This window comes from Tachyglossus aculeatus, chromosome 4 (assembly GCF_015852505.1).
Source record: "Tachyglossus aculeatus isolate mTacAcu1 chromosome 4, mTacAcu1.pri, whole genome shotgun sequence".
Classification (NCBI taxonomy): Eukaryota; Metazoa; Chordata; class Mammalia; order Monotremata; family Tachyglossidae; genus Tachyglossus; species Tachyglossus aculeatus.
In genome coordinates this window covers 16,276,460-16,288,180 of record NC_052069.1, presented here as the reverse complement: position 1 = coordinate 16,288,180, position 11,721 = coordinate 16,276,460, and the positions used below count along the sequence as shown (strand labels likewise).

Below are 11,721 nucleotides of genomic sequence, written 5' to 3'. Positions count from 1 at the left end.
AATAGCAGTAGAATGAATTATCCATAATGGGATTATTGACTTTGTGGACAACACAGAGCCAATATTGGTTAAAATTCCCACCAACTATAAGTTATCTTCTCTTTGACCTTCTCCTTCACACAACACCTGCAGACTGCATCAAAGTCTTTATCCACTCTGTAGAGCTCATCTCCGTAGAAATGTCTCTGACAACACCCTTCTTCTACTTTCCTAGTGCTGAAACCACTTCCCCTTTTATGAGTTTTCTGTAGCTTTGTGTTGTTAACATTCCTTTTTCCCTCCATTAGCCCAGATGGTCAAGAGTTGTCTGAAAAAGAGAGTATTTTTGTGCTGGCTTTTATCATTTTGCTGAACGTTGTTTAATTAATTATTTTATGGTGCTTGACACATAGTAAGCGCTCAAATACCATAATCATTCATTCATTCATTCAATTGCATTTATTGAGCACTCACTGTGTGCAGAGCACTGTACTAAGCGCTTGGAAAGTACAATTTGGCAACAGAGACAATCCCTACCCAACAGGGGCTCACAGTCTAGAATCATCATCATCATTTTCAATTTTAAATATTATTAAGGCCAGGAAATATTTAAAAAACAATAAAGAAATAAATATACTAGCCCAATCAATAAATCAATCATATTTATTGAGCACTTACTGTGTGCAGAGCACTGTACTAAGCGCTTGGGAAGTACAAGTTGGCAACATATAGAGACAGTCCCTACCCAACAGTGGGCTTACACTCTAGAAGGGGGAGACAAATCAATAAATGATTCCTCATGCAAAGGGTTAGGAATATTCCCTTTGGAAGAAATACGTACTCTGAATTATGTTATTAGGTTAACATTTAAATGGAAACCTGGGAGAGCCTATACTCTGGACAAAAGTAAACTTTTTCTCTCAGTAGGCTTGCTCAAAGTTAGGAGAAGAAGATGGAGGTGTGAATCCTTTTGAGGAATAATATGTCTGAAAAATCGTTGGGGAAAAGAGGTGCTGAGTAGAAAGAAAATGAGGAAGAAGGAAAGAAGAGAAAGTTTCTCAAGGGGTCAATGGGAGGAGAGATGAGAGTGAGCAACACAGCCTAGTGGATAGACCACAAGCCTGGGAGTCAGAAGGACCTGGGTTCTAATTCCGGCTCCATCACTTGTCTACTGTGTGACCTTGTGCAAGTCACTTAACTTCTCTGTTCCTCAATTACCTCATCTGTAAAATGAGGATTAAGACTGTGAGCCCCATGTGGAACATGGACTGTGTCCAACCTGATTACTTCGTTTCTACCCCAGCGCTTAGAACAGTGCCTGACACATAGTAAGTGCTTAACAAATGCCTTAAAATGAAGAGAGGTGCTGCATGCTTCGTAATAATAATGACGGTATTTGTTAAGCACTTACTATGTGCAAAGCACTGTTCTAAGCTCTGAGCACTGTTCTAAGTGCTGAAGCAATGGCCACGTGGCCCATACTGATAATAATAATAATAATAATAGTAATAATAATAATAATGATGGTATTTGTTAAGCACTTACTATGTGCAAAGCGCTGGAGAGTTTACAAGGTGATCAGGTTGTCCCACGTGGGGCTCACAGTCTTAATCCCCATTTTACAGATGAGGTAACTGAGGCCCAGAGAAATTAAGTGACTTTCCCAAAGTCACACAGCTGACAATCGTCAGAGCTGGGATTTAAACCCGTGACCTCTGACTCCGAAGCCCATGCTCTTTCCACTGAGGCACGCTGCTTCTCTGCTAAGTCCCAGATCCGTGGAAGACAACCCGATCTAAGAATTAAGACAAAAAGCTGTGCAACTGTGGTCTGGAGGAGGATCATGAAGGTGGGAGAGGCCTAAAGAGTCAGCTCGTCCAACCAGTTCCATGAGGGATTGGCACATTTTGTCGCCTGACCAGAGGGCAGGACCGGAGAAGGGGGAAGTAGGGCTTTTCATGATGCTTAAGAGGAAGGGACCAAGCTGACCACGGGAGTGTGAATGGGGGGCAGGGCATGGAATCTCCACCGAGGACATGCGTGGATGTTTTCCATCGCCGCTGTCAGTCTCGGCTCCTGGGAAGGGCTTCCGCCATCCCTCCGGAGAACAGGGAGGCTGTTCCAGAAGGGGCAGGAGGGGCTGAAGTCCATCTCCCTACTCATCAGCCCGGGCTTCGGTGCAGTGGCCACAGTGTTCCTCCCCACAAAGCAGGAAAGTTCTTAGGGCTCTTCTCTAAGCCTTGGATTCTCTGGCTGCGGCCCAGACCGGGCACCAGAGGGCTGACACTGAACCCTGGCCACGGGCTATAAAAGCAGCTCTGGGTTGATTTTCTTTTGATTTAAAAATAAATCAATAAATAAATCCATATTAGCCTCTTCTTTATCCCGAATGGGCCAATGGGGGCCACTCCAGCCGATCAATCAATCAATCAATCAATCAATCTTATTTATTGAGCACTTACTGTGTGCAGAGCAGCCACAGAAACGCTTGTCCCTTCCACAGTTTGGTGGTCCCGTGGGCCAGCGGTGGTCTAGGGCCAGAACGACTATCAGGCCAGGGAGCACTGTGGCCACTGTGTTCCTCATCCTGGCTGGCCTCAGTTGCCACCACATCAGCTCAGACCTGACCCTGCCACCCACCCCGATATCTGCACCAGACCCATGCCGGGACACCATCCTGGCTGCGTGGACGCTTCTCGGGGATGGCCACCAGAGAGTAGGCACCATGTTGAACCACGTCTCTTTTATTCCATTGTATTTATTGAGCATTTACAGTACACAAAGCACTGTACTAAGTGCTTGGGAAAGTACAATGTAACAACAAATGGACACATTCCTGCCCACAACGAGCTCACAGTCTAGAGGGGGAGACAGACATTAGTATAAATTAGTATTAGAAGCAGCATGGCTCAGTGGAAAGAGCCCGGGCTTTGGAGTCAGAGATCATGGGTTCAAATCCCAGCTGTGTGACTTTGGGCAAGTCACTTAACTTCTCTGTGCCTCAGTTACCTCATCTGTAAAATGGGGATTAAGACTGTGAGCCCCCTGTGGGACAACCTGATTGCCTTGTAACCTCCCCAGCGCTTAGAACAGTGCTTTGCACATAGTAAGCGCTTAATAAATGCTATCATTATTATTATTATAAATAAACTAATTACAGCTATAAACAGATATATACATATGTGCTCTGAGGATGGGAGGGAAGATAAATGAAAGAGCAAGTAGGAGTGGCACAGAAGGGAGCAGAAGAAGAGGAGAGGAGGGCTTAGTCAGGAAAGGCTTCTTGGAGGAGATGGGTCTTCAATAAGGTTTTGAAGTAGTGGAGTGCAATTGTCTGTCTTACTTCTTAGACTAGGAACTGGTAGATTTGTTAGGATGCAAAAATCTACTTTGTTGGAAGCTTTTCCCCACCCTGCTGCTCCACCACCATTGTCAGCTCCAGCATTTATTGAGGGCCTACTGGATGCCAAGAACCACACTAGACTCTTGGGGACATTTGAGACATGTTACAGTCATAGTCACTGCTTTCAAGGACCTGAAAATATCTAATCACCCAAGCAGTCAAGAAATTCTTCTTAATGACCAAAATGTCTTCTGTGGAGCTGAAGGAAAGATGCAGAAGACCTGCTGAGTCCAGGGCTGAAAAAAACCCACAGAATCCAAGTCACTGAACTTGAAGCGAATAAGGTCTGTAATCAGTCACACTATTTAGCCTGGGGTTCCCAACTCAGATTCAGCCAGAGAAATGCTTTGCATCAAAACTTTTCAATTGTTATGCTTTGACAAGCACAACACGTACATTTAATTTGACACCATGAAGGCTTTGATAAGGCTGTCACCACACCATAGCCAAGCATTGGAGTGGCCGTGTTGAACTTGGGGAAAAAATAGACAACTGGCTGACAGAGGGGAAAAGATGTTGTTGAGTCCCACCCCCTCACCGGGCACTGAAATCGAGAAGCCCAGCTGCTGAGTTAAGCAATTTGAATTCTGAGAGTTCCCCTGGGCTGGTGGGATTGTTTATTGCAGAAAGAGTTTCGCTTACTCCAGCCCCATTCCTTAGAAACTTGACAGATACCCAAAATAGAAGCCCTCCCCAACAACCAAGATCTTTAATTTTCGGGAAAATAAGAGTGAATTTTCCCATATTTCTAAGCTGCATTTTATTGTTTTTTATTCACTTCTTCACCCAGTAGAGTCCTTCCCTGACTAAGCCCTCTTTTCGTTTTCTTCAACTCCATTCTGCGTGGCCCTGACTTGCTCCCTTCATTCATAATAATAATAATAATAATTATGGCACTTGTCTATACTTCACTCTGATGCCTGAATTATCTTTGTACAGAAACGCTCTGGGATTGTCACTCCCCTCCTCAAAAATCTCCAGAGGTTGCCTATCAACCTTCCAATCAAGCAAAAACTCCTCACTCTCTGTTTCAAGGCTGTCCATCACCTCGCCCCTCCTGCCTCACCTTCCTTCTCTCCTTCTCCAGCCCAGCCCGTACCCTCTGCTCCTCTGCCACTAACCTCCTCAGTGGGCCTCATTCTTGCCTGTCCTGCCATCAACCCCTGGTCCACATCCTACCTCTGGCCTGGAATGCCCTCCCTCCACACATCCACCAAACTAGCTCTCTTCCTCCCTTCAAAGCCCTACTGAGAGCTCACCTCATCCAGGAGGCCTTCCCAGACTGAGCCCCCCACCCCTTTTTCCTCTCCTCCTCCTCCCCTCCCCATCGCCCCCAACCCTACCCCCTTTCCTTCCCCACAACACTTGTGTATATTTGTACATATTTATTACTCTATTTATTTTATTAATGATGTGTATATAGCTATAATTTTATTTATTCTGATGGTATTGACAACTGTTTACTTGTTTTGTTTTGTTGTCTGCCTCCCCTTCTAGACTGAGCCCATTGTTGGGTAGGGACCATCTCTATATGTTGCCGATTTGTACTTCCCAAGCGCTTAGTACAGTGCTCTGCACACAGTAAGTGCTCAATAAATACGATTGAATGAATGAATTGCTGCACACAGAGTAGTGCTCAGTGAGAACCGTTGGAGGGAGAGACGGATTGGATGTGAGGGGTGAACGAGAGAGCAGAGTCTTTTAGACTGTGAGCCCACTGTTGGGTAGGGACTGTCTCTATATGTTGCCAACTTGTACTTCCCAAGCGCTTAGTACAGTGCTCTGCACACAGTAAGTGCTCAATAAATACGATTGATGATGATGATGAGAGAGCAGAGTTGAGGATGACACCAAGGTTGCGGGCTTATGAGACGGGAAGGATGGTAGTGCAGTCAACAGTGATGGGAAAGTCAGGGAGAAGGCAGGGTTTGGGAGGGAAGATAAGGAGTTCAGTCTTGGACATATTGAGTTTTAGATGGTGGGCAGACAGCCAGATGGAGATGTCTTGAAGGCAGGAGGAGACACGAGCCTGAAGGGAGGGAGAGAGAGCAGGGGCAGAGATGTAGATTTGGGTGTCATCAGCGTAGGAAGTGATAGTTGAAGCTGTGGGAATGAATGAGTTGGCGTTAGAACCCATGACCTTCTGATTCCCAGGCCCATGCTCTATCCACTATGCCAAGCTGCTTCTCTGGTACTAGTTTGGGGTTTTCCCCAAAGCAGGTGCTGGCTCCGGGACAGTGAAGCAGCACACAAGTCCATGAGTGGGGTACCATGGGTCTAATCCTGGCTCCTCCACTTGCCTTCTCTGTGACCTTGGGCAAGTCTCTTAACTTCTTCTAGACTGTGAGCCCACTGTTGGGTAGGGACTGTCTCTATATGTTGCTAACTTGTACTTCCCAAGCGCTTAGTACAGTGCTCTGCACGCAGTAAGCGCTCAATAAATACGATTGATCGATTCTCTGTGCCCCAGTTTCCTCATTTGTAAAATGGGGATTCAATAACCATTCTCTCTCCCGCTTAGACTGTGAGCTCCATGTGGGACAGGGTCGGGTGTCCAGTCTGATTATCTTGTATTTACCCCAGTGCTAAATGCAATGGTTGACACTTAGTAAGCACTTAATGAATTCTATTTATTTTGTCAATGATGTGCATCTAGCTTTACTTCTATTTATTCTGATGACTTGACACCTGTCCACATGTTTTGTTTTGTTGTCTGTCTCCCCCTTCTAGACTGTGAGCCCGCTGTTGGGTAGGGACTGTCTCTATATGTTGCCAGCTTGTACTTCCCAAGCGCTTAGTACAGTGCTCTGCACACAGTAAGCGCTCAATAAATACGATTGAATGAATGAAAGAACTCAACCAACAGAAACCAGAACTCAAGCGCTTAGTACAGTGCTCTGCGCACAGTAAGCACTCAATAAATGCGATTGAATGAAGAGAAGCAAACCGGAAGATGGCCTACTGATCCCCTTCTTCTTCACTCCAGCCACAGCAGGGAATCCAAGGAGCCAGCCAGTCATCAGCTGGCCCAGGCTCCCACCTGGAGTCTCCCCCGTAAGCTCCCCACAGTGCAAACTACTTCCATTTCCAACTTAATTTCCTTTTGTCCTCCCAGACGAAATGGAGCACGCTAAAAGAATAAACTAACTGAAGAGAATAAACTAACATTATTAAGAGGCTAACAACAGCCTGGCCACCGCCTAGAGCGAAACCCAGTTGATGGATGATACCGTGACAGTCAACAGATGAATCCTCATTATAATTGCAAATTCTGTGTATTAAATAAATTAGCCATCTCCTCCATATCACTGCCGCGTTTACCTTCTGTGGCAGCTGCCTGATCACGCCTCTCCTCTTTGTTGCAGACCCTGCCGGCCCGGCTAGCCCGGGGGAACATAAAGTGATGATGCTCAGCCCTCTGGACATTGGCCAGGGGAAAGGACCAGGTCTTCGAGGGCTACTGAGGGGGCAGAGTGGGGAAGAAATATTGCTGACACTGCTTTTGTTGCTGGGGTGTGCCTGATATTAATATAAATAAATACGTTACAGATATGTACGTAAGTGGTGTGGGGCTAGGAGCGGAGATGAATGAAGGGAGCAAGTCAGGGTGATGCAGAAGGGAGAGGGAGAAAAGGAAATGAGGTCTTAGGGAAGGCTCTTGGAGGAGAAGTGCCTTCAATAAGGCTCTGAAAGGGGAGAGCAAACTCAGCCTCTGGAGCTGTTCCCACATCACGGCTCTGCCTTCCTTGCTGTAATTGCACCTCCTGGCTCTGTTCCTACTAATCCCCACCTGTCTTACCTCTAAGCAGATATGAACAGGCAGGAAATTGATTGCCTTTGGCTTGTTCCCCATGCCTCAATCTGCTTCCCTGTGTTTCCTATCATATCCTTCTTGCTCCTTTGTCCCTCCTCTCCACACTTTCTCATCCTTTCTCCTTCCTCTCGAGGCCGAAGTCTCTACCTCCTAGATTCCTCTCTGGAAAGTTTCCAAGAAATTTTCAGAAACCTTGAAGTATCAAGAAGCAGTATGGCACAGATAGAGCACAGGCCTGGAAGTCGGAAGGTCATGGGTTCTATTCCTGGCTCCGCCACCTTTCTTGATGTTTGACCTTTCTTGAGAAGTCACTTCACTTCTCTGGGCCTCAGTTACCTCATCTGTAAAAGGGGGATTGAGACTGTGAGCCCCATATGGGACAGGGGCTGCATCCAACACGATTTGCTTGTAACCACCCCACCACTTAGTAGAGAGCCTGGCACACAGTAAGTCCTTAACAAATTCCAGAATTATTATTCCTGCAGTGTGGTTTAGTGAAAAGACCACAGAACTGGGAATGAGGACACCTGGGTTCTAGTCCCGGCTCTGTGATTGCCTAATCTGTAACCTTGGACAAATCGTTTAACTTTTCTAAACCTCAGTTTCCTCATTTGTAAAATGAGGATTAAATCCCTGTTCTCTCACCCCTTGAGACTGTGAGTCCCATGGGGGACAGGGACTGTATCTGATATGATTATCTTGTTTCTACCCCAGCTATTAGCACAAAGTAAGCCCTTAACAAATACCATTATCGTTATTGTTGATAATAGTAATAAAAATTGTATGTGTTACGTGCCTACTATGTGCCAGGCACTGTACTAAGCATTGGGATGGATACAAGCAATTTGGATTGGACACAATACCCCTTCCATGTGGGACTCACAGACTCAATCCCCATTTTTCAAAGGAGGTAAGCGAGACCCAAGGAAGTGAAGTGACTTGCCCAAGGTCAGACAAAGACAAGTTGCGGAGCCGGGATTAGAACCCATGACCTTCTGACCCCCAAGCCCATGCTCTATCCACTACATCATGCTGCTTCTCTATAATGTGAAGAATTAGGAATGAGATATTTGGGGTTGCTTTTCTCTCCCCATATAAGCAAACCCACTGGAAGGCAGAATCTTACCAGACACAAAATACAGTGGTGTTGAGCAATTACCCACCTTCTTTGTTCAGCATAAACACTCAAATCTACATCACTGAAGCCACCATCACTCCTGGAGCCAAATATCAGTCAAGGTACTAAAACTGGATGAAAGAAAATTGGCCTGATTATCTTGGATCCATCCCAGTGCTTAGGACAGTGCTTGGCACAAAGTGCTTAGCAAATAACATTATTATTATCATTATAATCATTATTATTATAAAGCCTTCACCTCTGCACCCCCTTTAGAACACAGAATCGGTCCCAAACATTAAATGGCGGATGTCTATTCCTTTATGCATCTGAATGTGTTTCACGCAAGTATACGGGGTTGTGGGTCTGTCTGTGTGTGTCTATGGAGAGAAAAAAAGTTACCATTCAAGGTTGTGAGATTTTCTCGGTGTGTACAGGTGTGTGGCTGATAAGACCGAGGTATGATCGCCCACACAACTGACGGTGTCTGGGAACTAGGTGGGGAGGGAGGAAGGGAGTTGAGGGAAGTCGGCTGGTGGGATCGCCTCCTTCAGCCCAGTGAACACCCTCACTCCCACAGGAGAGAAGGACAGACAGAAACTGGGACTCACATGACACACTATGTTTGTACATATTTATTACTCTATTCATTTATTTATTTATTTTACTTGTACATATCTATTCTATTTATTTTATTTTGTTAGTATGTTTGGTTTAGTTCTCTGTCTCCCCATTTTAGACTGTGAGCCCACTGTTGGGTAGGGACTGTCTCTATATGTTGCCAATTTGTACTTCCCAAGCGCTTAGTACAGTGCTCTGCACATAGTGAGCGCTCAATAAATATGATTGATGATGATGATGATGATGGGAAACAATAAACACCCTCCAGGACCAGGGCTGCCCCTCGCCATCTGTCCAACACCATGGGACAGGTGAGGTCCCCCGACCTGCCCCTTTCTTCACTTACATATTCAAATATAGATATTTTAAATTGTTGACATTGATTATCATTATTATCAAATGCCGTCAAGTTGTTTCCAATTCATATAGACTTTATGGACATATTTTCTCCAGAACGTCCTATCATCTGCCATAATCTGTCACTTTTCTAAGGGCTCTTCCATCATCATTGTTATGGCTTCTATCCATCTAGCTGCTGGTCTGCCTCTTTTCCTCGAACTATTCCTAGCATTAATGTCTTCTCCAGAGAATTAGTCCTCCTGATGGTGTGCCCAAAATGTGCTAATCTAAATCATTTGTTTTCTAAAGACCAGTTGAAGTTTAACTTGCCCTAACTGTAGGCTGTAATATATTCCTAAATTCTATGTTCTTTACCACCCGACTTACGTTGTGGAGTAACCAATCAATCATATTTATGAGCACTTACTGTGTGCAGAGCACTGAACTAATCGCTTGGGAGAGTTTTGTTTTGTTTTGTTTTGTTTTGTTGTCCGTCTCCCCCTTCTAGACTGCGAGCCCATTGTTGGGTAGGGACCGTCTCTATATGTTGCCGACTTGTACTTCCCAAGCGCTTAGTACAGTGCTCTGCACACAGTAAATGCTCAATAAATATGATTGAATGAATGAATGAATACAATATAACAATGTAACAGACACATTCCCTCCCCACAACAGGAACTGTGTATTAATGTGTCATCCTGTCTTTAATACTTACTAGTAAGAGTGATATGATTACTATTATAATAAATGCTTAATAAGCAATGATATAATAATAATAATAACGACAACTAAAAATCCCTTCCACTGAGTGCATGTAAAATCTTCCCCCTGCTGGGTTGTTGTAGTTTTGAAACCAGAGCTGCTCACATTTTCCCCAATTGTAACTCCCATGTTCATGTTGCTGTAACTCCCATCCTCACCAAATCTGCTATTCCTTAACCTTCTTCACTTTCAATCACTGGAATTTATTGAGCTCCTAATAATAATAATAATAACAATAATAATAATAATAATAATGGCATTTGTTAAGCACTTACTATGCATGAAGCACTGTTCTAAGTGCTGGGGGGGATACAAGGTGATCAGGTTGTCCCACGTGGGGCTCACAGTCTTAATCCCCATTTTACAGATGAGGTAACTGAGACACAGAGAAGTTAAGTGACCTGCCCAGAGTCACACAGCTGACAAGTGGCAGAGTCAGGATTAGAACCCACGACCTATGACACCCAAGCCTGGGCTCTTTCCACTGAGTCATGCTGTTACTGTGTGTGAATGTGAGTATATCAAGATGAGATCTCCTGCCTCCAATCAAGTTCTACCTCCTTCACCCCCTCTTTCCTCACCTTATCAAAGCAATTTCCCCTTCCCTTCTTCCTTCCCTGACCACCATTTTCAATCAGTTACTTTCCAATGGCTTTTTCCACACTTCTTTCAAACATGCTCATGTATCCCCATCCTAAAAAAAATGCCCTTAACCTCACTGCACCCTCCCGTTGTCACTCCATCTCTCTCCGTTCTCCTTGAGCAAACTATCTACACTCACTGCCTCTGTTTCCTCTCTGCCAACTCTATCCTTGAACTCCCGCAAACTGGCTTCTACCCGCTTTATGGAAATTACTCTCTCCTAAGTCACTAATGTGCCCCTCAGAGTGGTACCTGGAGAGTTTCCAGTACTCTACCAGTCTCAGCTATGGGAGGGTGAGTCAAGCAGAGGCCTACCCATTCCATTCCTTGCTTGGCCAGTGGCTAGCGAGTGGAAGGCCATCTGCTACAGGTCAAAAGTCACCCATGCTGGGCAGCAGTGGCATGGGAGACAGTCGATGGCGGAGACTCGAGTTGACTGCACGGAAGGCGGCAGTGGTAAACCACTTCGGTATTTTTATCAAGAAAACTCTATGGATACACTACCAGAACGATTGCACATGGAAACTAGGCATTTTGGGAGAGATGCGTCTGTGGTGTCACTATGGGTCGGACACAACTCGACAGCATAAAACAACAACAAGTCACTAATGACTCTCTTCTTGCCAAATACAGTGACCTTTATTCCATCCTAATCCTTCTTGACTTTTCTGCTGCCTTTGACACTGTGGAACACCCCATTTTCCTGGAAGCATAATCTAACCTTGTCTTCACCAACACTGTCCTCTCCTGATTCTCTCTGATCGCTCCTTCTCAGTCTCTTTTACAGTCTTCTCCACTGCCTCCTACTCTCTACTTGTGGGAGTCCCTCAAGGCTCAGTTCTGGGCCCCCTTCTATTCTCCATCTACATGCTCTCCCTTGGAGAACTCATTCACTTCCTTGGTTTCAATTCCCTTCTTTATGTAGATGATTCCCAAATCGACCTCTCCAGTCCTTACCTCTCTCTTTCTCTGCAGACTCACATTTTCTCCTTCTTTCAGGATACTTCTATTTGGATGTCCCACTGACACCTCAAGTTTAACAAT

At 45.1% G+C, this 11,721-nt stretch overlaps 1 non-coding gene across 1 annotated transcript; it reads left to right on the top strand.

Moving 5' to 3' along the window:
* Window positions 1-10,911: 10,911 nt before the first annotated feature.
* Window positions 10,912-11,049, top strand: LOC119927950. The gene has a single exon (XR_005450914.1). It is a non-coding gene; the product is annotated as a small nucleolar RNA SNORA7 (small nucleolar RNA).
* Window positions 11,050-11,721: the final 672 nt, after the last annotated feature.